At 39.0% G+C, this 26,670-nt stretch overlaps 1 protein-coding gene and 1 long non-coding RNA gene across 9 annotated transcripts in view; one reads left to right on the forward strand and one right to left on the reverse strand.

Moving 5' to 3' along the window:
- The window catches only part of LOC131573905 (coiled-coil domain-containing protein 91-like), a 136,395-nt gene extending 136,271 nt beyond the window's left edge, over positions 1-124 (reverse strand). For all 7 annotated transcript variants that reach the window (XM_058828269.1, XM_058828270.1, XM_058828272.1 and 4 more), the window contains exon 1: positions 17-124. The gene's annotated coding sequence lies outside the window, so the exon portion shown is untranslated. The remainder of the gene's footprint in view (positions 1-16) is intronic.
- Positions 66-26,670, forward strand: part of LOC131573911 (uncharacterized) — a 28,375-nt gene continuing 1,770 nt past the window's right edge. For both annotated transcript variants that reach the window (XR_009276291.1, XR_009276292.1), the window contains exons 1-2: positions 66-133; positions 21,864-21,949. This is a non-coding gene — a long non-coding RNA (uncharacterized LOC131573911). The remainder of the gene's footprint in view (positions 134-21,863; positions 21,950-26,670) is intronic.

Raw genomic sequence — 26,670 nt, forward strand, 5'->3', positions numbered from 1 at the left:
GGCTGGGTTGTCTCACCTTGTGTAAACGCAACTGATGGCGTCAGATAACTTCTACAATACGAGCTGCTTAATGAAGGAAACCTTGTGCTTGGAGCATTGCGTAAGATTACCTCACAGGATAAATATGCATTAGGTAGGCGGAGAGCATGGGTTAGATAGGCGGGTCCATGTGCGTTTTGCGTTATAAAAGATGCACGTTGTTACCACCGCAGTGTGGTTTGTGGAAAGGCCGGTCACGCGCCCGCTGGTGAATAAGCAGTATTTATTCTGTAAACCTTCTAAACTTCTCTGTGTTTGGGGAGCTCCTTAAGTCGCGAAGAGCCGGAGCGCCGGGCGCTGCTGCTCATCCCGGCCGGGCTCGGGGCCGCCCCCGCCGCTCATGGTCCCTGCCGGGCGGCGGCCGGAAAAGTCACCGCCGATGCCGGAGCAGCCCCGACCCTCGATGGAGCCTCTGGTCCTTGCCCTTTGCTTCCCGGTCCGTGTTTGCTCACCCAGCCAGACCGTAGGCTCGGTGCACGGCAGAGCACCAGCGGCGTCCATTCAGTGTCATCCCAGAATCACAGGATCCTGAGGGTTGGAAGGGACCTTTGGAGATCATTCAGTCCAACCTCCCTGCCAGGAGGGTTATGGAGAGCAGGTGGCACAGAAGTGGTTTTGGAATGTCTCTAGGTATGGAGAATCCACACCCTCCCTAGGCAGCTGTTGCAATGCTCTGCCATCCTCAATGGGAAGAAGTTCTTTCTCATGTTAAAAAGAAACTTCTCGTGTTTTAGTTTATGGCTCCTCGTGCTGTCAATGGGCACTGGAAAGAGTCTGGTTCCTCCTCTTGTCATTCCTTTGAGATATTTATCTGCATTAATGAGGTCCCCTCTCAGTCCTCACTTCAGAATAAACAGCCCCAGTGCCCACAGTCTCTCCTCATCAGAGACCTGCTCCACACTCATCACCTTTGAGGCCCTTCTCCAGTAGCTCCTTGTTTTTCTTATACTGAGAAGTATGGAGATTAATCAGGAACTGGCAGGGCACTGAGGATCACACCAGCTGTGGGCTGGGCAGGAGGACATAAGCCTTTGTGCCATTCTCTGAGAGGACGTGGCATAAAGAGGCTGAAGTAAGGACAGGCAGCTGAGTTATGAATGACACATTGTGATGAATTGGGAAAACAAGGGGTTAATTTCTGTACCCAACCTCTTCTGTGAACAGAACAGTGTCAGTATCTAGTAGATAGATAATTAATGAACAGTAATTATGAAGAAACATAAGATCATAGAATTATAGACAAGTTTGGCTTGCAAAGGACCTTAAAGATCATCCAGTTCCACTCCTGCCCTGGGCAGGGACTCCTTTCCACTATCCCTGACTGCTCCAAGCCCTGTCCAACCTGGCCTTGGTCATTTCCAGGGATGGGGCAGCCACAGGTTCTATGGGCAGCCTGTACCACGGCCTCACCAAAGTATTATTTAAAAAATAAAAGATACTATGGTCTAGGTTTCGTGTCCCGCTATACCTGACTGCAGTGCTTCCAAAGGTAGCTATAGAACATGACTTTTTGGGGGGTTAAACAGCATACATCTTTATCACTCTTCTTCTAAGATAGACCATTAAAAAAAGAAAAGTTTGTGCCTGTGTGCCTGAGCACTATAAAATTCAACAGTTTGATGGAAGTTCTGTCAGTAGACAGCAGCAGCAATTAAGGGCTTGTTTTCTTCATTAGTTAATCTTCTACTGTGGTGTTATCCTAGTGAAAGACCATTATATGTCAGTTAGATGGTTGAATTTCTTCTTGGATGTAAAGGGGAAAAAAAAAACTCCCTAAAAAAACCTTCTCAGTATTCTATATTAATGTTGGTACATTCAATAGGTTTCATAAAGTTTTAGTTAGTAGTTATTTGGTTTGTTTCTGTAATGCTAAAAATGAATGTTCAGATTCTTAGAACTTCAGGAGGTTCTTTCCAGGATGGTGTTCAAACCTGCTCTGGGGCCTAGAGTGCCTGCTCCTGTTTTGTCAATAAACTGAAGATATCACTTCTTTTTACTATCAAGATATTATTTTCTTTGTACAGATTAATGTAAATTTGGATTACTGAAGGCAGTAATCCTTAAGTATGTTATGTTTATCATCAATGTGTTCTTGTATTGCATCTCTGTAGCGTGTTCCTTTTCTGTTTTAGAATTTGTTACACTGTTTTTGCAGAAAGAATGAATGTATTGTGGGCAAAAAAAAAAAAAAAAGAGAAAAAGTAGCTCATACTAAGCCAAATTAGATAATTACAATTTCACTGTGTCTTCAAAACACAGCTGTGTCTTTTGGGTTGTGAGAATTCGTATTTAGTACATGTAACTTTACACTTTTCTGCTTATCTAAAGAAAAATGGTCCCCTCCAAATGTAGATTCCTCTAATTAGCTCATTTTCTCCATTTTGAAATTTAGTAGAAGTAATTGTGTTCCTTTTTACAATTTATTATTACTAATGTTGTTCCTGAGTTTAATTAATCTTTTATAATGGCCGTTATCAGATTTCTCTTGCTGTTTTTCCATGTCAGAATTTGGTAGCTGAGACAAATGAAAGCACTTTTATTTTGATTTTCCACTGACATGTCTGAATTAATTTTGTATCTTCTGTCTTTAATTTATATATCAGTAGCACAAGAGGTAAGTGTGTATACTATATTAGAACTCTTCCCAAAACAGATTCAAATATCAAGGTTTTTTCTGTATGATTATGTGTAGCTTTGTCTAAAAATCTATTTCAACATCTCTTCCACACAATTTAGATCTTTGTAACACAGGCCTCTATCTCTGGTTGTGTTTTTTTGTTTATTTGTTTGTTGAGTTTTTTTAAGGCTGTAAATTTTGAGATATCTGTATGTTTGGTTTCCTTGGGGTCTGATTTAGTTTTGTTTTGATAATCATCTTCCTACCTGAGTTGCCACTCAGTTGCCACTCAGTTGCTATTGTAGGCCTTGAAATAAGCTGCTCTTAGTGAATCTACTTTGATTTTTACTTCATCTGACCTGTCTTAAGGCACCCATAAGCTCACTTTGAAAATCTCCCTGGATATTGCCCCTTATATTTTAGGAGTATTTCCTATTGTAGCACGCCGTAAGGAAATAGCCAAAAGTTTCCCATTGTCCAGCACTCCATTTCACTGAATACCCCAATTTGGTCAGACTATCAATGTAAATTGTTGGCATTTTTTCTAAAGCAGTAATGATTCTCAACAGCCACCGTATTTTGGGAAACTGAAGGGCAAAGAAGCAAAATGGAAATAAGAAAATTGATTTGTCTCAAGACTCAGACTCATTCCTTGAAGTGCACAATTTAATAAGTGTAAATTCAGCAAGTAGAGGAAAAAAGCAAGAGGAGAAAACACATTGCAAACTATACACTTATTACAGCTTTTAAAATGAATCAGGAAGAAGAAGCTGTATGGGAGGCTTGTATTTCAGCCTAAGGTTGCATGAAGTAAATAGCAAAAGGTTGATTGTTTTTATTTTCTACCTGTACTCATCTTTAAACTATGTTCCTCTCTAGAGCTTTATAAAATATGAAAAAGACCTTTCATAATATTAAAACAGAAGGTCCACTATAATTACACCCCAAATGGTTTGAACCAATCTAAGACCAAGAATCATCTTAATATGGGCTGAATGTTATTGTTTTGTCTCCTAGAGAGCAAAGTTTATAGAGATTCCTGTCAGTTCTAGAACTATTTTTTTAAAATTCATTCAGCCTTACATGGTAACACTGGTTGGTTATAAATAGGTGGGTGATACCCCCCTTCATTTGAGCATTTTTGTGTGGTATGAAGCCAGTCATACTTGTTCGTCTTCCAAAGGAAACAATGTTTATAATGCTGTTGGACTGGCGGCTTTTTTTTCAGTCCTAGTAGAGAAATAAGTAAAACTGCTGAACAAGCATGATTTATAAAGTAGATATGGATTGATTTACCACTATTAAATGCCATCATTAACCTACAGGGCTTACTTACTTACTGAGGGAAGTTGGTGATAGAACACAACAAAATTAAGTATGTACTTTTATTACCCTGAAGCAGATGGAAAATATGGGGCATGGGACATTGAGGTTCTTTATATGAAAGGTAACGACTATTTTTATTTTTCATATACAGCCAAGGCTTAGGAAATCTAGTCTTTATAAACCATTGTTTGGTAATCACAAAGGAAGAATGGACCAAGTTAATCTTGTTGCGAAACTACTATTTCCATGACAAGAACCAACATCCACTCTCATTCTTGGGGTCACTAGTAGGAGCAAGGTCCAGTCAGTTTGAAAGGGCAGGAGAAGAAAATGCTGTGTTAACTGTGAAAGTAGACAGCATGTGTAGGATAATTTAGTCTGTTTCAACTTAAATTTCTGATTTTTACCCTATTGAGATACCCACCTACTTCAGTCTTCACAATTGACAATAATGCAAAAAGTGTATTTGTTGCTAGACCACAATCCAGCTCTGAAAAATTCTGCCACCCTTTTCTACCACTAAAATACCCACAGTCAAGGCATACTACACTTGTTTTCCTTTTAGGGTTTTATAGGAAAAAACATAGTATAGAAATCATTGTCATTTCCTTTCAAGAAAATTTACTAAAAGTAGACAGTAAAAAAGTAAAAAACTCCTGCTGTAAAACAAAAAACCACTATAGAGTAACGTTTCTCCTCTATCCTCTACCTGTTATAATATATTTCTCCTCTTAGATGACAGTAGCAGAACCCAGAGGCCACCTTCTAAAAGTGTTTGGTTTTTTTTTCCCATTTATAGAATCTATTTATTGGCAGAAATGCACCAAGAATTACTTTGGTAACATGTTGTAACACCGGCCATCTCGAGTCATGCAGCCCTGTCCTTGCATCCAATTAGTAGTATCTGCCTAACTAACCTTCTCTAATTATCACAGATTTTGTGCATCTAAATAAACACGGTACTAGGTGGCTTTGTTTTTTCTGGGTTCTGGATCCTGCTGTTTTTTAAAGCCTGTGGAAGTACTTTTGAATTTGTAATCAGTGATCTATTTTTCAGCTACCTTTTTTTCCTGGTTTAATTGATTTATATGATAAGTACATTTGTATAAGAGCAATGCTACACTGGAGACATCTTTGTGAAATCATGTTAAAAAGTTTAAGACATTTTTGATTCACAAGCACAGTTCTTTTTCAATCAGCTTTTTGTACATCTGCAAGAGCAATTTATGAATGGTGCTCTTACTTAAAGTAGTATTTTCCTACAGTATTTTAGCTTCCCTTATTTAATGTCAAAATAAATAAATATCTGAGTTCACAGAAATTCTACAGTAAACAATATTGCACAAAGAAGTCACCTAGTTAATCATGGAAAACTGGTGCTGGGAGAATGGTTTAGCTGTGAGGGAAATGTCCAAGTAGTTCTTTCTAAAGCCATTATGAACATACTTGGGGCACTTAAAATCAGCCAAACCTCACCAACAAGAGCTAGCTGGCAGCTAATGTACATATATTTTTTTGGCATTTGAAAGAGTGGACAAACAAGGTCCATAAATTCTCTCAACACTGAGGGTAAGAACTCTGAACTTTACCCAGAAGACATAGTTTTGGAGGACAAAAGTATTTCCAGTTGAAAGCAATTCTGTTTTGACACTTTGACACTTGGCTTTCTTAGTGCTTCAGTATTCAAGGCTTCTATGGATTGTGCTGAAACACAGCTTTATTTTTAACATCAGTATCTTCTCCACAATGTTGCCGAAACACATGAAGCTAAGTGGATGTTGTGGGTAAATGTCCAGTAGCAGAGAAATTCAATGGGCCAAAAGTTTTCCTAAAGCTTTTGGTCCTCTTTCTAAATTTTTGCTGTGTTGTTGTTTTTCTGCACTTATTTTAATTTTTAATACATACTTGAAAAGAAGATGACAGGTTTTGAAGCACTACTGGATTTATCGCATCAATGTGGTTTTATGGAGACTAACTCAAGAAATCAGAGAAAGTTAAATCATGCTACTTCCTTACGTTTAGTATCTCTACACAGAGTACCTGCGTTTGAAAGACAGAGCTTTATCATAGGAATTTTGGTTGTTTATTATTATTTTGCTAAAATTACTGAGAAAATTTATAATAATAAGTTTGCTGGGTTAATAATAATGACTTGAAACAGATATTAGGTAATCTAGGACATCATGCAGTCCATCCTGAACTTCCCTTAAGCAGGAACTGGCACAGTTTCCTCCAAGCTATGGAAATCCAGAGCTGAATCACAGAATTTCTAGAATCTCAGAAATGTCGCGTAAGTGATCCAGCAGCTAAAAAAGTGGGTGTAAAATTTTCCAGAGAACTTGCGTGAGCAACTACTCCAGTTACTCAGGGGATGAACTGGAGCCCCAAAGAAGCACAAATGCTATTGTTTTGAAGCAGCTGCTTGGAACTGTGTGTCCTACTGTGCAAAGCGTGACTCTAGTGCAGTAGTTGAACCAGATGCAGTGCCACATTATTCAGTCCTGGAATCCTCTCTGACCAAACTTGCTGGAACCAGGATCTGCCTCAGACTGTTCAGCATATTAGCATGTAATTCCTTATGAATGTCTTAATATCCGCTGTTAAAAATAGCTTGTGGTAAGACCTAAAAATCTTCAGGCTGAGTGTCTGAACACAGTCCTGGAGTTATTTATAACCACCTATGAATTTGTTATGTTTGAGACAGGTGCAGGCAAACAGCCAGAAAGGTTCTGGAAAAAGAAAAAAATCCTCAATTACTTCTTGTTGTAAAACGCATGCACCTTTTTGTGAGACCTGGACTTTGTCAGCAGTGGTGGCTGCAGCCATCAGTGTTGGATAGCTCTTAGCCAGGGAATGGCATTCCTTCCACTGGCAGTAAGAGGGGACTGACCATTCCTTTCTCCAGCAGTAATCTGACGGTGACAAGCCATTGCACCACCAGGAATGTCATATCCATGTCTACATATAGTCAAAGATCAAGCTTGAAATTACAGAACTAAAAGGAACACACGTTCCTGCTCCTCTCCTCCTTCCTGAATTAAGACATATTTTTGCTATCTCTTCATGCTAAATTTTAGGGAGAATGATTAACCACATGGTCCTTTCTGGGGGGATAACATCATAGTAGTAATCATCCAGCAAATGGGTGATTACTATTCTGATCCAGATTATTCATTCATATACTAAAGCTTTTTTTTCTGTTTAAAACCCTTACAAGTAGTTCAGCTGCTATATAAAAATTTAATTAAAACCATAAAAAGATAGTTTGACTGGATATTTTTATTGAAAATAGGTAAATGTTTGCTAATGTGCAACTGTATCAGAGAAACCTTCTGTCAAACAAAGAATTATAAGTACCATTTGAGACTCTTGATATTCATAAATTACATTGTCACACAGGGAAAATGAGTGAAAAAGACATCCCTAATGATTCTTTTTTTAAAAAAATTCACTGGGCAAACCCGGAAATTGCTAAGCAGGTTCTAAATGCTAGTTTTTAGAGGGAAACTCTTCTGTTGATACAGCTATCAAGATATTGCCACTTCAAAAAAACCCTATCCAACATAAAACCCTGTTAACCATTTAGCAAGTATTTTAATTGCAGAAGAAAAAGTAAAATATTTGCTATGCTATGAACTAAGATTCTTCTATCTAATCCTCAAAAAATGCCATTATAACATTAGAAATGAACCTCTACTCATGATCTGCCAGTAGTACTTGAAATGCTTGGCAATTTTTTTTATCAAAACAAGGAATTAAAAAAATGGCTTTTTGGCTTTCTGAGATATTTCAGTAGGCAAATTGTGATGGCCTGTTGCAGTGTGTTTCTTGTTAATGGTGTGTTCTGTTATTACCTGAGTTGATGGTTTGGTCCAAATGAGACCCTCTCACCCCACACTGTCAATCTACCGTGAGTCTCCTGTCCCTCTGTCTTAGGTCCACCACATACTTGGAATTCCTCTTTGGAAATCCCCTAAACTTCGATGCTTGATTAGTCCATGTGACCCAACTTTCCCCCCCTACCTCCCTCATCAGATGATGATTTTGTGAACCCTGTCTTTTACCCTCCCCAGGATATCTCTGATTAGCTGATGCTTTCTACCCTCCCTTTGGACCGCCTCCCTATTTCAGCTGTTGAACGCTCGCATTTTCTGTCTTTTGCCCCCAAGATTCCCCAGAGCAATAAATCCTCTATTGCCCCATGCAAAAGACCTCCCTCTCATCCTTGTCTCCTCAGAGCGCAGACTGGCAGCCAAAAAGCCATAGAGCAAGTGCTCTAGTTGTACCTCAGGTCATCCTGCTCCTGGGGTGTGAACCACTCCTGGAGCGGGTCGAAGTGATAGAGCCAGATAAGCTCCAGGGAGATGCGATAATGGCCACTACTATTGGTGTTTTGCATGACCCAACATTTTCATTTCACAATGAGCAAAGGAATATTCCTGTTAGGAACACTGTAGATGGATTCATGGGACCAGAAAGTTGGGTCCCAATGTTTTGTGTTTTACTACCCATTAAGATCATAGAATGGTTTGGGTTGGAAGGGACCTTAAAGATCATTTATTTCCAAACCCTCTGCAATGGGAAGTATTAGTTGCATAGAATTACTTTGGGCAATCAAGGAATTTATGAGAAAATATTGAACACCTGGCATAGCCTGGAATGTTGCAATCTCTCAGTTTACTTGCAAGATACTTGTGAAACAACTTATGCATATAGACAAAATTTGCATTTTTCAGTTGCACAAAAGATTATTAAATCTTTAAAGTAGTGGAAGCATCTGTCTTTATGAAAATATGTATTAAGAAATGTGTCCACATGTTAAAAAAATTAGATGAATACTTACAATATTACTCAGGAGAATTTTGACCTTAATCCATTGATCCACATTTTAGTATACTACTTATATTAGAAATAACATTATTTATTAGCATATTATAATGTAGTATCACACCAATATATTGTTTGCATGAGTGAAGAAAGCAAAATTGTATTTCCAAACTTGAAGATTTCATGATTTAAACAAGAGTCTTGGAGAAGCAGTAGTGCTAGAAATGACCTGGGAGTTCTGGTTTCTCCCAAAAAACAAATTTGAGCATAAGTCAACAGTAGGCTCTTGTGGCAAGAATCTTAATTTCTAGTGTAGCAAACATTTTACTTTTTCTTTTGTAATTAAAATACTCGTTTAATTGTAAATAGGGTTTTGGTTTCTTTTTTTTGGGGGGGGGGGGTTGGGTTTTTTTTAAGTGGCAGTAGCTTGATGGTTGCATCAGCTACTTACTAGCAACTGGGTTTTGCCAGCAGCTTGAGGGATGCTTCGTCACAGTCTGGTTTTATTAGTTGAGATCAGTGGACTCACTGGGAAGCTTCACATTAGAGAGATCTCAGACCATAAAAAGGACTGTGCTTACTGCTCCTGCTAACACTCAGAAGGTATTTTTCTGTTCAGTGGATAATGAGCTAAGTATTAGGACAAACTTGAAGTTCTCTTTGTTGTATCAAAACACTGCTTTCTTTGTAACTTGCCCTCTACATAACTGTATGCGGAAGATACCTTCTTCCAAAGCCCTTAAGCAAATAATGCAGCATAGTGGTTTTGTGGCCTATAGCTGAGATGGAAACAAGACTTGAGTCTTAAATACAAGAGAATTAGATCTTGTAATACATAATCACTTCAAATACTCAGTGTCTATTAAATGTCTGTGTATTACTAAAGAAAGGGAATTTCTGCTCATTTGTTAGAGAATGAATGAATGACTCTATTGTTAAATAGAATCAGATTGCAAAAAGTGTTTGCATGTCTGTGAACAAACTTCAGTTTGAAAAGTGGCTGTTCAGTCTTGCCCACGGTTTTGTGCACATACTTTCTGAAGTCAGCAAGTGTTGGCGAGCACTGTAGTGCATAAATGACACCTGCATGTGTGTCTAGGAGCAAGATTGATCCCACAGGCTGTAAGGCTTGCCACCACCTAATCGTTCGCATTCCATAGACACTGCATAGACCCAGATCATGCTCATAAAAGTGCCTGTTCTTTTTAAAATTCATCATTAGTAATGTTCTTCTACATAGCTTGTACACCTATTTATAAAGCAAGATGTGATATCCCAGGCAATGTACATTTTCTATTCACTCAGGTTTACTTTGTGATGGTTTTCAATTTATCACCGTGTTCTAACTAGGTTTATAGAAAATTCATTTTCAGTCATGCCAAGGAAATTAGGAAATGCATGTAGGATAAGAATTCTCACTAGATAATGGTTTAAATACTTGTTTTCTATTGTATGATACCTATTCTCTTGTACTTTGCCCTTCTAGTATGTCCACGTTTTTGTGTTTCACAGAGATATGAAAGACCTGAAAGGTGCAGCCCCCGCAGTTCTGCAGAGACTTCCCCCATAGCTTATGTTTACTCAAACACTTGGAAAATTTTCACAGCAGAATTTTGGATTTCCCAGTTTTTCCATATGTGCTGCATCTTCCATGACACACCCCACATCTCTTTGCTCACGACTGCATTACACACCTGTGCAGTCAACAGGGTTTGCTCTACAGGACCTGCAGTGATGGTGTGCAAATGAAGCGTGTGTAGGATCCACAGCTGTGGCTGTGGAATTTCCAAAATTCACCTTCTTGCTAGGGTCCAATGCCCTGTGGTCTCACACTTTGAGTGAATCATGGAGGATATAGCCTAACTTACCTATTTCACTTATGGTACTGCCAGTGAATTACGGGGTCTCAAATATTACATCATGTAGGTTACATCCACCTGCTTTCCATGAAACAGACATATGTGTCCCTGCAGGGCTGGTTGATGTTGAGGATCTATATGAACCAATATTAAATTCTTCACTTTATAATCTTGTATTGTATTCTCCTGTTGCATCCAGAACAGAATCATATTCCCTCTGTGGCCTTCTTTGGTGGTTAGAGGAAAAATTTTTCTTCCTTTAAATATTTCCAGAAATTTTATTTTTCTCCTGTGCTCATATAATTCTCTTCTATACTGTAATTCACTAACTCACTTAAGGTAAGAGCTACATAATCCCATAAAGGCTCCCTCAGGAGGCACAAGTGTGTTTCATGCCTAACAGATTTTTAATAGAACTCTGAGATTATGTTGCTATTGAGTCATGGTGGAAGGATAAGGCAAGCTGATATGGTTTTTGGAGGACTGGAGCCAGGACAAATTAATTCAGCCATACCTTGCCTTCTGTAACAACAGAGCTGAATCATAAGTCAGATCCAAATCCTCTGTTCATGTTCCTTCTCCGGCACAGAGTTTCCCTTCCAGTGAGCATGGTGGTATATGCTGAAACTGAGTCTGAACATGCATTTACACATAGACAAAAAAAAATGTTGCAGAAACTACATTTTAAGCTTGAGACTGTGCACACATGACTGTGCAGGTGTATCCCAAGGAACCAGGGAAGTTTATGCTCTGGTACAGGGCCTGCTGACAGAAAACAACCTTCGTTCAGGAGATGGCTGTCATTCTTAAGTTCACTGACACGTTTCAGGTCTACTGCTTTGTTCTAGCAGGTATTGTAAGAAGCCATGAGAGTAATTATGTGGTACTGATAGAATCTATCCAGCTTCAGGAACACAGGACCAGACCTGTTCTTAGTTTTTGGACAGGATTCATTCTCTGGGATTCCATTTTGTTTAGGGTGGGTTGGTTTTGGCTTTACTCCAACAAATATCCTGAGGTTTGACTGCAGTAAAAATTTACTTTTACTAGCACATTCATTAAGTACATTCTTTTGAAACAAATATTAAGACTTATATTAACACTGCCAGTTATGATTCTTTTGTGCAGCAAATATGAAATGAGAGAAGAAAACCCCCATGAATTATGTGTAGATGGTGTCTGGTTGTGACAGACTGGCAGTGGCAGTCATGGCTTGTTATCAGGGATTTCAAAGGAAGGGAATTATCATATTATGATAGTCAAACTATCGACATTCCCAGATTACATTCAGAGGCAGGGTTTTTAATGGGAAAGTGCTTTTATGGATTCCAGAAATGGGTAGTAATCTTACTCTACTGAAACTGAAGAATCTTTAAATTATTCATGTTTTGTATTTTTACTTAGATTTAATTTTACTTATTTTTTTTTTTTATTTTTCCTGGTTTTGTTTTTGCTTTTGTTTTTGTTTTAAAGCTGCTTAATTGAAAGAGGCCTTTCCCTTCACAGAAAAGCAAATATCCTGCCCACAATCCTACAAAAGATACTCTTCTTCTATGTAAAGCAAATAAATAGAGCAAGGCATTTGTGAGACAGGCAAGTGTTTTTCTATACTTGGTTTGTCTTACCAGCATGGAACACGGATTTTATTAATTATGATTAGTTAGTGATCGCTTGATTATGGTGTCCTGACCAACCTGAACTATCAGCGGTTTAGCAGTAAATAGCATGGTGCTATAATAATAATAATGATTATATCTACCTACAGTTCACAACATTTATTTTACTGTATCTTTCCCTTACAAATTACTCTTAAGTCAATGCCATTCTCACACACAGCTAGAAAAGGAAACATTAAATGTGTGGCTGTGGGTGTGCCATAGTAAAGTTATTTATGTTGTTGGACCATTCTCTAAGTAAACTTCAGGGGTTTTGAGCTTAATTAAAGTAGATAATAAAATATGTTGCCGGAACATGAGTAAAATAGCTTCATTTTTTTCAGTTGCAAGGGAAATATTCTCATGCCAAAAAGAGGTATACTGTTACTCAAACCACATTTAACATTATTTGTTTGTAATTGCTCTCCTTGATTGCTTCACACAGCTTTCAGAAAGCAGTAAAAGAGAAAAACACTATCAAAATATGGTTATGAATCATTATATTTAACTACTAGTATTTCAAGTTCATTCTGGAAACACATTAAATTTCATTCAGTTTTGCACATGGCACATTTAGATTTTTGTTTCCCCTGGAAAGCAAAATAATTAGGCAGTTTGTGAAATTTTTAAAACAAATCTGAATTGCAGTTTCCTTTTCTGAATCCATTTTGTATTTTCAGTAGAGGCGTTATCAAGTTACTTTTCATTTTGTATGCATGAAAACAAATTTAGCAACTACCTTCTACCAAAATAAACAGCAGTAGAGGTGATTTGTCACGGAATTACCTACTTAGCCCACACTGTTATCTGTGTAGAAGATGTGTCTGAATGGCTTCCGTAGAGCTTGAGAATGCAGCATTTGTCTGCAAATATTTTACTTGGGGTTTTAATTGAATATGAACATGAACTGCATGAACTTTGGCAGTTGAAGGACTCCTGAGAAAAAGCTACCACCAGGAATATAGAAGTGTAAGTACTCATATATTGTAAGGATATTGCATCAAAGCTGTCACTTGGTAAGCAGATCAGACTTTCACTTCTGTCTGAGAAACCAACAGGATGCTGTGTGTGTTTAGCCAGCTGAAAGCTATCAGAGAGCTCCTCCTAACAAACATTGTTTGAATTAATACATTATTTCCAAACCAGTTACATTGGCAAGGTATAAGGTAACATGTGGTTTAGAAAAATAAACCTAAATAAAATGAAAGCAGAAGTAGCAGAAACTCTGTTTAAGTCTTCTATGAATGGTGTGTGGATTTCATCTCATATGCCAAATGACCAAAAATTTGAAGCAATATTCTGAGGAGAAAAGGTCAAAACACACAGGGAAAATTTGAATACAGTGGAAGCACCCATTAAGTCTTAGTTAAATATGGAAGTAGACATTTGGTACCATGTCAGTGAAATTGCAATACCTTGTTATATCGGTATTTTTCAGTTCTCATGGTACTACTGGCATCTGTTCAAAAAAATTTCCCTTACATTTGAGGTGTGATCCAAAGGCCAACAATGACCATGGGGTCATTTCTGTGATTTCTAATGGCCAAAGGTGAAGATTTGGAGAAGCTGAGAGTATTATTTGTAGATCAAGGATGACTGAAAGTCAGGGTAGACTACAGACACCTGGGCTCCCTGAAGGTTCTCCAGTCCTGCCTTCTTCAGCTTTGGTTCCAGGTGTTCTCTGGAACACCTGATACAGTTCTGATAAAGCACTTGTTGATCAGATACTGCTCATGCTGGTAGCCCTGAATTATGAATAAAGCAGGACTGAAAATTACAAGAAATTCCCTAAATGCAGATTGCAGCTTGTTTTTTATTTTGTTTTGTTTTGTTTTTTAACCTGAAAACATGGTGAGGATGCTGATAGGTGAGGTTTGGGGATAACAGGAATGAATCTGCAAGGCCACATTTCTTTCAAGATACTTTTTCTATACAAGTTTAGCTCATTCGGAAAGATCTGATCTTTGAATCTGCAGCTTTCAGGATTAAACCAATAAGTAGTGCAAGAATGGGAGATGAAAAATATTACACACCTCCCTTTCTTATATAAAAAAATATTAACGTGGGAGAGATTTATGGAACAAGAACTCTTACTGGACTTGAATGACTTTCTTTTTGTGTGTGAACTCACATTGATAGTAAACATTACCTTCTAAAACCTGTACAAATATTTAAATTTTTAAAGGTTCACTGAAAATTTTATTCCCTGAAAGTTGCTACTATTTTTTTTAAGAAAATTATTTTATTTTAGTATTTTTCATTGGGTGGAATCCAACTTCATTGCATATCAATGACTTGATATCTTTAGCATTCAGTAGATAGCAGAGCTCAGTTGCTGATAAATACATAAAAACATGTTTGTCAAGAACAAGGCACAGTGTGGTTTTCAGGACCTTGTTGGCTTTTAATTATTTCTATTAAGCTAAAATTTTTCCTGTTCTCCATTTCTTTATGAATTACATTCCTTTTCATGGCCATGAAAGTAGACAATACAGGTGGACCCTCAAAATGATCTGTAAGAAATAATCTGTTAAAAAAAAAATAATTGTGTTTTGTGTTCTTAATTCAGACACACAAAATCCAAATGGATATTTATTGTTTTTTAAAACACTTAATCTTCTCCATATGACATCTCCTACAACAAAGCTGTTTCCAGAAATTATTTGGATCTTACTTGGATCCCTTGATGAGAGACTGTGTTTTAACATTCATAAAATATTAAAATCTATTGTAATGTGTTTAATCTGTTGAATTAAAAAATGCTTTTTTCCATCCAGAAATCAAATCAGTGAAAATACATTTTTTTAAATTTTGGTTTGTTTCTGAATAATCTTCCTTGTTTAATAACAGCACAAACTAGTAAATGATTAGGGAAAAAAGGCTGAGAGAGCAATTAAAATAAACAAAGAAGGAAGAGGAGTAAAGTTGTTCAAACACTGTTATGCCCCTTTAGATCTATTTGGAGTTACACAGCAGGTACTAGAGGGGACTGACCCCTCAACTTATGATTTGCTCTAACCTTTATTCTGAACTAAAGTCTAGAGGGAGCTCAAGTTTTGTTTGAATTTATCTGTATTTATCTAAAGAGTCTCTTACTGTCCAAACTGTAGGCATGCCACTTCTATTCCATGAAACATTTCTCCCCCTGGAATAATAGGAGCTCAGATTCACTGGATATAAATATGTATTCAATAAATTTTAAGTGGAGCTGTCCTTGGGAAAAATCTTAGTGTAAATTACTAACAGAGGGTAAAGGGAATATATTTCCAGTGTCCCCTTATCCTTCCAGATCCTACCTCCTCTATTTTTTGTACTTTTAATCTCAAAAGAGCTCTCTTGTCCAGGCTAAATAGCATGATCCCCTGAGGAAGCCAATGATCACAAGATGAGAATACCCAGGAAATGACGAAGAAAGTTGTTCTCTGTCAATGCTGTAATTATTTATCCAAGTCTTATGGGCATGATGGTATGTCCATGCAGTTTTTACGTACCACTATTTTTATGCTGTCTTTTTGAGAATTTAAGAATTCTCTGGAAAATAATTTGAATTATTTATCAAGCATGGCACTTTTATGAAATCTCTTTTCCATTTTGTCTTGTATTTAATATTCATTCCATTTCATCACCTGCTAAAAGATGTATTTTGGAGAAATTTAGATCAGCCAGTGAAAGTTTTAATTTCCTGCATCTTCCCTCTAGATCTCATTTTGATTCTGTTCCACTTGTTAATCTTCCTTTGGTTACTTTGGAGTCATGAGTGCATAGGTAATTCCATGTCATCCACTGTGCTAAGGCAAATTGTTTTGTCAAATGCTTCTTCTGCATTTAAAGAGGTTGAAATGGTCTTGGAACAAAGACTGGATTCATTAGAATTGTTTGCTTAGCAGCAAAAATTGTAGCCAAGCTTTATTTCATAGTCAAAATCTGTGACAGCTTCAGTCTGAATGTGATGTTTGACTGCTGTGTCTTGCTCTCCAGAACACTGGTTTTAGTTGTATCTTCCTTTTTTGGACAAGTAAAACATACTGAATGTTGGAATCCACATATTTAAGCATATTGCTGCCATCATATGGCTACATACTTATTTGTCAGAATGGTATAATGAAAGCAGTTCTGCATCTGAAAATAAAGGTTTTTATGTAAGGGAGAATGAAGCTGCACAGAGAAGCAGTTATGAGTGTTATGATGTTTCTAATCCTTTTTATGTTTAGGCTATAACAGGTCTGCCTGTCTCAGAGTGTGAAGTACTTGTCTTCTGAAGCTAAATGAGTAAGATCCGTGTGATCCATAACAAGGTGACATAGAGATAATATACATAAATATTAGTCAGAAATTTGACCGTGGGAGAGATATTAGTGGGACTTTTGCCTGAATAATGAGAGAATAAAAACTAGGAAAATCTGTCAGAACTCATCCCTGGTGGTTACAAAAGTAATTGTGTTAGTGTATTACAGTAATTTAAATCAAATTCACTTTTACTCCTTTTGTCTCTGATCATCCCCTTTTTGGAGCTTCTCATGCAACTTCCATCAGTTCATATGTTAGCAGTCTTTGACTGATTTAAAAAAAAAATGAAATAAATTGTCTTTCCAATCTCAGGCCTATATTTGTGCTGGCAGGCACAAAGTCATGTTGAAGCAAACTCTATTTCCTTTCTCCTTAATTGCCGCATAAAGATCATAAGCACAGTCAATCTGGCAAAGACTAACAGTGTGGCTAGTAAGAAAAAAAAATAAAAAAGGATGGGGATAGGAAAGGAAGACTATGAATATGTTATATAAAATTTTTACTTGGGGTTGGGATGACTAGTGCCAAAATTAATGTCATGTTTGAACGTTTTTTGGAAATAATAACTATGAGTGTGATGAAAACTGTCAGTATTTGAAGAAAAAACTGCTTTTTATCTTTTAACTTCCAGTAGTATAAAATTTCATATGATCAGACCTGTTCAATTTACCTCATATCATCCACCCTGCATTAATTTTTACTACACATTATTTATTTTGAAATAATTCCATAGGAGGTGACAGACTTAGGGTTGAACTAGATGGTTCATAGGGTTGTGTGAAATATAGCTGAGACAACTTACTCATCCATCATAAAATGGACTCTGACTCTATAATCATAATAGAGGAAAACAGCAGAAGAAAAAAAATGATAGAAAAGACAAATATTCTGTTCCATCAGTGTAATGAACTTTAAAAAGTTCAGAGACCCATTATGTAGCATAAGGATCTATCATTTCTGGGTGGGCTTTTTTGGATTGGTCCAAAATTCCAGATCAACAGAACGGTGTGTTCAAAGGGGATTTTAATCCCAAATAAAACTGCCAGACTGCAGCAGACAACAAAGATAAACCCAGCTCTCACATGTATTGGAAACAGATGTTGAAAGGATGTAACAGTTTTATAAATCTGAGTTTGGAATTGCTACGTTGCTCATAAGTGATGAAATAACAAATGCCAATTCTCATAAGTTTGTAGAGTTTTATTGGTCCAAAGGAAGGAATGAAGGAAATAAAAAACATCTCTTTGATGGTGTTCTCTCCCTATAGAGGGATTGCCTTCATTTTTTATTTTTTTTTTTTTTTTAGTTCATGGGGCTGCAATCTGAAACTGGTTTTGCATCTCCCATTGCCTGAGGATGCTTATGTAGTGGCACAGGCCTGGCATCTTGTGTGTCCCAGGTATCTTCAACATTTGTGTTTGATGAGACAGAAAAGCACAAGAGGAAGGCTGTAAATTCTCTGGCTATCCCTGCCACATATCATAGGAATATCATCCCAAATCTCCCTCAAAGTCCCACTCCTTCTGGCATACAGTGGGGGCCAGGAGGAGAGGAGAGTGGGTCCTTCCAAAACTGAGGCATGTCAGCGGAGGATACTCTGTGGGTAACCTGCTGTCCTTCAAGTCAAGGGGGATTTTCCAAGGGTATTTCCACTGAGACAACCTTTGATCACTTGGGCCAAAAACACACAGTGTGTTTATTCAGGCCATGACAACCCAGGCCCTCGGGACTCACAACCAACACCTTACAGCCAAAATCAATTTCTTATATTCCAGCTAGGAATCATTCCACACCAAGGAACACTGGGGGCATGTATTGCTGCTACCAGCAGCTGATGTTCTGGTGCTGTTTTGTAGGATTTTGGATTGCGCCCAGTATAGTTTACTTTGAGGTAATCCAGTCCTGAGGTATGAAAGCAAGGATCCTAACAAGAAATTCAGCGGTCAAAGGTAATGTTCCAAGCATAGGCAATGCAGCATTTTTGGTAGCTTCTGCTCCATGATCAGAGAGCGGCTGGTATCCAACATAACCATGGATTTGCAAACTCCAGTAAGAAACAGTGAAACAATGAGACACAGTGAAACAATGAAAGATTTAGGGATTTTACAATTCAGTTGCAATGCCCAACCATGCTGTCGATTTAATTCCTGTTGCACTGGATGAATCAGTAGATTTCATCCTTCTGCAGTTTCCCCACACTTTTGGCAAGGCACTACTGCACTAATGGTTGGAGGACAAATAAAATTGTGATAACATACTTGAAACAGTACCTGGATGCTAGGTACCTCCTTCTCACCCAACAGTTTCAAATACACATTGGACAGGAAAGATTACAGTGTAGATCTCCAATGTAGTCCCTCCTCAGAGAGCCTTCAGGTGAAGGAAATGAATTTTGTGCAAGATGTTCTGGGAAAAACAAATTAGGAGAGAAAATAGCAATTCAAAAGCAATGTTCACCACTGTTGTGTATTATGAAAGCTAGTGAAAAGTGGAAGAGAAGCCTTGCAGTGTTACTGTAGCCATAAGGTCATAATTCAGTCTCAGACTGATGGAACCAATGCAATTTCCATCCCATACCCACACAAATAGAGGGACTGAGAAGGATCAAGGAGCTCTGAGATAAGATCTTTGGGAATTTTGTTTCCCATGGGTTTTGATGTGATTTTAATGTAAAATACAATGCAAATAATAGGTTGATAGTTATTCAAGTCACTCAACATTTTCTCCATTTTTCTTTGTTACAAAAAACCAATTACATGTTATCACACACAAGTAAAATTTAACTAAAAGCCTTAAAAGTTTTTATAATATGGTGAAATCATAACATACTTAAACTGTCAGAATTTTGTGTCACCTTTTGTATATCCATTGAGATAGTGAGATTAAAGACTATGTTGTTTTTTACTGTCTCCAGGGAATCTCTGTTTCATTGAGGACAGAGGGTGGAGAGACTTCATTTAATGAGCAGCATCTTTCATACAGGGTTTTCTTCAGCCTGTGATTTAATGCCCTTGGATCCCTGATGTAAACCCAGAATTGTTCATTTCTCCCTGGCCTATTTTGTTTAACATTCATGCCTACACTTTATGAATGCTTCACAAATATTTCTGCTATAATTTTCACAAGACAGTCTCATGGAACACAGTGTTACAGGTAGAGAAGAAAAGCACAAAAGTCTCAAGGTCAGAAATTTTCACTGATTGTGTGGGTTTGATCTTGCATGCCTAGAAATAGATCTTTTCAGAACTATCTACCACTTCATGTGCTCAAAGCACTAGTCCTATATATACCCAATGTGATCTTGAGCTGCATACATTTCTGTAAACCTAGCAGACACCTAAAAAAGGGAGAATATACTTGCAGATCGTCTGGGAAAGACAAATTTAAGTCAGGTGTCTGATATTACATGGGAAGTACTAGAATCTAGAAGAGAATCCTCCAGGTTGGTGTCTGATCATCATTAAGACACTCTCTTAAACTGTGTTCTCTGCCTTATGACTCCATTTGCCTTGGACTTCTGCTGTAGCTAAAGTTTCCTTCATTATACTGAAAAAAACCCCTGGGATCTTGTGTATAAATAACTCTTCAACTATGCAATTAAATATAATATTGCTACCCTATATGTGGTGGCCAGATGAAGGTTGCATAAGTAATTCTAGTTTGGGGTTTTCATAAATGTTAACAGTTGACATTATGACCGTAGTGCATAATTGCCATGTAATGTTTTATTTCTTCTTAAATTTTTAAGAAATTAACTGGAAAAAAGTACTGTATTCTGGCAGCATGTGAAATGTCAGCAGGATTGGAACCTAAATCCACTGTACTGTTTTGCCCTACATGAACTGACAGAGTGATTGATTGCAAGATGACTAACCATTCTCTGGGTGAACAAGCATAAACACAAATAATAATAACAAAAAAAAAAAAAAAAAAACCAAAACATTTCTTATCTACCAAAGTAAGAATATGATGCCTGATAAATCCTGGCTCCATTCAGGACCAGTCTCTTTGCCTCCCCCTGGAATTTTTTTTTTGATCCAGATTGACTTTCTTGGAAAATCTGCTGGAAGAGCCAGCAGATACTAATTGGACAGTTGACTGGTTCTTCTTTCTCCTCTCACTCTTGCTTGTCTACATGCAGCACACTGGGAATGTCTAGGCCCAGCTTTCCTTTAGTTGGGATTTCAGGTACTTCCAGTTCCAGGTTGATGGGAATGATGGCTTATCAGTCCCTTCTTCCCCTGTGCCCAGAACTCACCAGTATCAGGGTCTTCCTTTCCAGTTCAGTATTAGTCCCTCCTTCAGTCTCTCACAACTTAACCCCTCTTCTTCTCCTCACCATGCATTCAAGCATCCTCCTTCCCTCTCCCTACCTTTCCTGGCTAAAGGGACAAAATATTTTGAAATGTGCCTCCAGGTTACCTAAACTTGACCTATATGGCTAGCACAAAGTAATCCTGGCAAATGAATGTGGTTCTCATTCCAGTACATCCCTGTTTCCTACAATTTCTGTAAATAGATAATTCTAGATTTTGGGTTGTTTGGGTTTTCTTTCCCTCGCTCTATGCGTTTTTATCAGCTGCTTTCTTTTTTTACCTCCAGTCAGCATTATTTTGTCTCACCTGTTTTAAGACATGTACAGAACACTTAGTGTGCTGTGGAGTAAAAATGCATTCTCAATTAGATATAATCAAAGTTTGATTTCTGCCTCATGCTCTAAGTTTGGGCAGGACTCGTTCTATCAGTCCTTCTAGTCCCCACCTTCACTGCAAAGAGAATAAGATTTTACATGCAGAATAATAGTGTGTAATTTGAGGCAATGGAATGTTTTACCATTATGGGATTATGCTTATGAGGTGGTGCAAAGAACTCCCACAGACAAAACCTGGTGATTAATTGGGTATTGTGGGTGCTTGATGTTTTTAATTTAGGCTTTCAGAAATTCATGAGCCCTGCCACCCTGTGGTGGACATTTTTCTTCATCACAACATAGTAAGTATTCACAGTATTTGAGCCTACAGACTACTGAGTAATGGAATTAAAACAAAAGAAATCTTGGTCTCAATATTTGGGAACATTAGCCTTTAGACCAATTTTCAATACAACTGTATTGGAAAACTCTGCTTAATTGATTTTTTCTGTTGTTATTTTGAAGTGAATGGGGTGTTATTCATATGTCTTTGAAATTCTGTATGTTGTTAAATGACTGCATTTCAGTAGGCTTGCTTTACAAACTTAGCTTCTTTCCAACAGCAAAAAGCCTGGGAACAGCTGCTCTGCAGCCACAGGAAGGCCTTTTGGAGAGAGCTGGGGTCAGAGAAGGGGAAGCAATGTCAAAGGTACTCAATGTTTTCCTCTCCCCCAGGGGAGCATCCAGCTTATCCCCGAAATTGCGCAGCAGAGTGAGAACATGTCTCTGTTTACTGCACATTCTGGGCAGTCTTGGCCAGAGCTGGTTTGGTGGGACCCCACCCCTTTCTCTATTTGTGGTAGCATTGCATTTGCTTTTGACTGCCTTTCCACATTAAGCAGATGTTTTTATTAAGCTCTCCAAGGTGACACACAGGTCATTTTCTTGGGTGGTTACTGTTAATTCAAAATTCAACAATGTGTGTTAGTAATATCCTTCCAACACACTTTATTTTAAATTTTCCTGAAAATTTAAATCATGAACTTCCTCTGCCATTGTGCTGCCTAATTGCCTTGGTTTGTCTTGACTAACTTAAATAACTGCTCAGTTTAATAATTGTTCCTTGTTAAAAAAACAGGTATATGGCAAATCATGCCACCATGCTGATTAAGGTCTTTTCCAGGACAGCCTTGAATACAGCGAAGTTCTGTTAGTGCTCTGCTGCTAACCACTGCCATATTGAAAACTGAGCTTTTTATTCTATTCTGTTTTCTTCCAGCTAGCTTGTGATCAACACACAACTACAACTCCCACCTCACAACCTCTAAGTTTCCTTACTAGCCTCTTGTGAGGTATATTGTCAAAAGTGCTTTAAAAATCCCCAAAAATTATGTCAGTGAAACAATTCTTGTTCCTCGTCCAGCTGAATTCTTTCAAATGTTTTCTGAACACTCTCAAAATGCACTAATCTAATTCAGAAAAAGAGTCAGGAATGCTAGTAAATTATGGTTGACTTGCTTCTTTTTCTAGTTGGCAGCAACTCTATTGATGCTACGACTGGCTCTAAGCCATTTAGATTCCTGTCAGAAAAATTAGTAGTATTAATTGTTACTCTGGGATTCTGTGGAATCCCAAACAATTTCCGGTACCAGAGAGAGGCACAGAACTCTCACTGCACACCTGGTCTGTCTGGGAACTCTGTGTTCTGGGCAGTAGCAGCACTGGAGATGCTGGGCTGGAGGTCAAAGAGCACTTTCAGAGACCGGATGAGGTCAAAAGTCTGTGTGAAGTGAGTCCCATCGCATCCCACAGTGTCTTCCTTCTGGCTGCCAAGAAGCCTTAATTGCTTCCATGTAAACCTCGCACAGCTGACCCAACCTCCTCACTGCCAGCTCTCTATGTCTGGGGGACAGGAAGTATTTTTGGCAGGGAGAAGACAGAGAACATACTGAAGGTACTACAGAGAAAGTACAGTCAAAAAGGGCTGAAATTATTTCTGGGGACTTTTTAAATTGGGGGTGGGGGGGGTGGGGGGTAAGGGAAAGTAACCTTGTTCTGCAAACAATAAGATATGAAGTAGGAATGATGGTATAATCTTTATTGCTAAGATATACAATAACCTTTAGGGAGAATTCCTGCTGTCTGTGGGACTGAGTTCCACTGGGTCTTTCAATTTCCAGAGTTGAATCAACATTGCTCATCTCCCTGCAAGGATCTGGCCTGGAATATCTGCATCATATCAAAGTGGTCTGAAGAAACAGTCAGAGCTCTTTTAAAATTTCATTGTCAGTCATCAGTATGCACATTTTCTCAGTAAACTTCCCTAGCTCCACCAAATACATATATTTGAAGCAAACCTCAAAAGGGAGTAACTTATTATCATGGAAGTAATTACTAGGAAGTCATGTTATGCTTCTTGTCACTTCACAAGAACCCTATTTTCCCAAAATCTGAATCTAATATTGCTGCTTAATAGACTCTAAACTTCAAAAAAAAAAAAATGGTGAAAATCTTTTATCTTGACGGAGAAGAAAGTCATCACTGCCATACTCCCCAGCTACAATCTAGATCTGCTTTAAACCGAGTGTATGATCCAAACACTGTTAGAAATTGGAAGGTTAAAATTATCTAGACTGGGAAGCTCCTTCCATATACCTGTAGTTTTGGTGATATCAGGAAACACTGCTCTCACATTTCATATATTTGCAGTTCTTATTAAGTAAATTTTCCTACAGAGAGAAAGTTATCTTTTTTTTAGTTGATAAATTTAGATGATACACTAGTGAAGTTTTATCTCTTTGGTTTCTTCTATCACACCACTGAATTCTCATGGAAGCAGTTAAAAATGTGGAGGTTAAAGCCTGGCCTCTCATGCTGAGGGGAGTTGCACCATCAGTTTCTTTTGAAATGTGATTTATCAAAGGATTAGGCTGTGAGTGGTTCTTGTGCAGTGATGTAAAGCAGGAGCAATGCCACTGAGGTTCGTCACATAGTGCCAAAGCAAAGTGGACGGAAACCACTGCAAAGCACAGCTGTTGACTCAGTGGCATTTGTTTTTCTTTGCTAAGGCATCTGCAGTTTTGTCAATAAGGGGCAAGATAAATTAGTGTTTGTTGAAATAATTTCTGCCCTATGTTTGACATTGCTGGCAGAGAAGCTGAAGTGCCACTGGTACTCATGGCAGAGCTATTCCAAACCTGCTTGGGAACATCCCTGTCGTGCTGCAGGCAACAGCTGTGATGGATTGTCCTTTATCTCCTTTATTCTTGTTTTAACATTGGCTTTTTTTCATAGTCCACAGCTGGCACCTGAAAGTACAGTATATGTTGCAAAAGAAATTCCAGGCTCTTTTTTTCCCCCTCATCTTCTTCCAAGAGAAAAAAAATACACATACTTTTTGTGTGTTATGGCCTTCTGTGGGACACCTCCCACAGACTCACCCTTTTTTCCCCTTCCATGGATGATCTTTTCACAGGGCAGAGAGGGGATGGGATGGGATGGGATGGGATGGGATGGGATGGGATGGGATGGGATGGGATGGGATGGGATGGGATGGGATGGGATGGGATGGGATGGGATGGGATGGGATGGGATGGGATGGGATGGGATGGGATGGGATGGGATGGGATGGGAAGGGAAAGAAAGAGTTGCTCTCATATTTTCTAGCAATGATTTTGTCTACAACTATTTCCTTCTTGACTTCTTACTCACTGTTTATAAAATCTCCCTGTACTTTAACAATAGTATTGTTGCCACAGCTGCATTGATTATATTTCTCTAACTTCTCTCATTTTGGGGCTTGGAATCCATGTGGTTTGTTTTCATACATGGTAACTTGGAACAGCCTATAATAACATTACAGAAAGCCTTGATAATATAATTGTAATGTGCACACACACTACTTTCTCTGCTTTTTTGTCTCCAGGATCAAATATCTAATTTGTCGGGGTTTTTTTTTAATATTCTGCCTAGAACAAAAATTTAAGAGTTGATTCCAGATAGATCCATTACAAAATGTAGGGTTTTGACAAGCATAGTAATAAGGGGTCAGTGAAAGTTTTAAGTGTTTCATTGCATAGCCATGTATCTCCACATGTGAGATTTGGGTAGGTTTTTTTTGTTGTTGTTGTTTGGCTTGTTGGGGATATTTTTGTTTGTTTTGTTTTGTGAGTTCGGATTTTTTGGTGGGAGGTTGGGCCTTGTTCCTTCCTTCCTTCCTTCCTTCCTTCCTTCCTTCCTTCCTTCCTTCCTTCCTTCCTTCCTTCCTTCCTTCCTTCCTTCCTTCCTTCCTTCCTTCCTTCCTTCCTTCCTTCCTTCCTTCCTTCCTTCCTTCCTTCCTTCCTTCCTTCCTTCCTTCCTTCCTTCCTTCCTTCCTTCCTTCCTTCCTTCCTTCCTTCCTTCCTTCCTTCCTTCCTTCCTTCCTTCCTTCCTTCCTTCCTTCCTTCCTTCCTTCCTTCCTTCCTTCCTTCCTTCCTTCCTTCCTTCCTTCCTTCCTTCCTTCCTTCCTTCCTTCCTTCCTTCCTTCCTTCCTTCCTTCCTTCCTTCCTTCCTTCCTTCCTCCCTCCCTCCCTCCCTCCCTCCCTCCCTCCCTCCCTCCCTCCCTCCCTCCCTCCCTCCCTCCCTCCCTCCCTCCCTCCCTCCCTCCCTCCCTCCCTCCCTCCCTCCCTCCCTTCCTCCCTCCCTGCCTGCCTGCCTTCCTGCCTGCCTTCCTGCCTGCCTTCCTGCCTTCCTGCCTGCCTTCCTGCCTGCCTTCCTGCCTTCCTGCCTGCCTTCCTGCCTGCCTGCCTGCCTGCCTGCCTTCCTGCCTGCCTTCCTTCTTGCCTTCCTGCCTTCCTGCCTGCCTTCCTGCCTGCCTGCCTGCCTTCCTGCCTGCCTTCCTGCCTTCCTGCCTTCCTGCCTTCCTGCCTTCCTGCCTTCCTGCCTTCCTGCCTTCCTTCCTGCCTTCCTGCCTTCCTTCCTTCCTGCCTTCCTTCCTTCCTGCCTGCCTTCCTGCCTGCCTGCCTGCCTTCCTGCCTTCCTGCCTTCCTGCCTTCCTGCCTTCCTGCCTTCCTTCCTTCCTGCCTTCCTTCCTGCCTTCCTGCCTTCCTTCCTTCCTGCCTTCCTTCCTTCCTGCCTGCCTTCCTGCCTGCCTGCCTGCCTTCCTGCCTTCCTGCCTGCCTTCCTGCCTTCCTGCCTGCCTGCCTTCCTGCCTCCCTGCCTCCCTGCCTCCCTCCCTCCCTCCCTCCCTCCCTCCCTCCCTCCCTCCCTCCCTCCCTCCCTCCCTCCCTCCCTCCCTCCCTCCTTCTGTCTCTCTTTCCCTTCCTTACTTCTGCACTTCCTTCTCCATTCTCCTCTTTAAGATAGTAATAAAAAATATAGCAAGAAAGCCATCAAAGTGTGTAATGTAATTAATCAGTTTTATTTTAGGAAATAATTTTTTTTTCCCTTTTC

The sequence above is a fragment of the Poecile atricapillus genome, chromosome Z (genome assembly GCF_030490865.1).
Source record: "Poecile atricapillus isolate bPoeAtr1 chromosome Z, bPoeAtr1.hap1, whole genome shotgun sequence".
NCBI lineage: Eukaryota > Metazoa > Chordata > Aves > Passeriformes > Paridae > Poecile > Poecile atricapillus.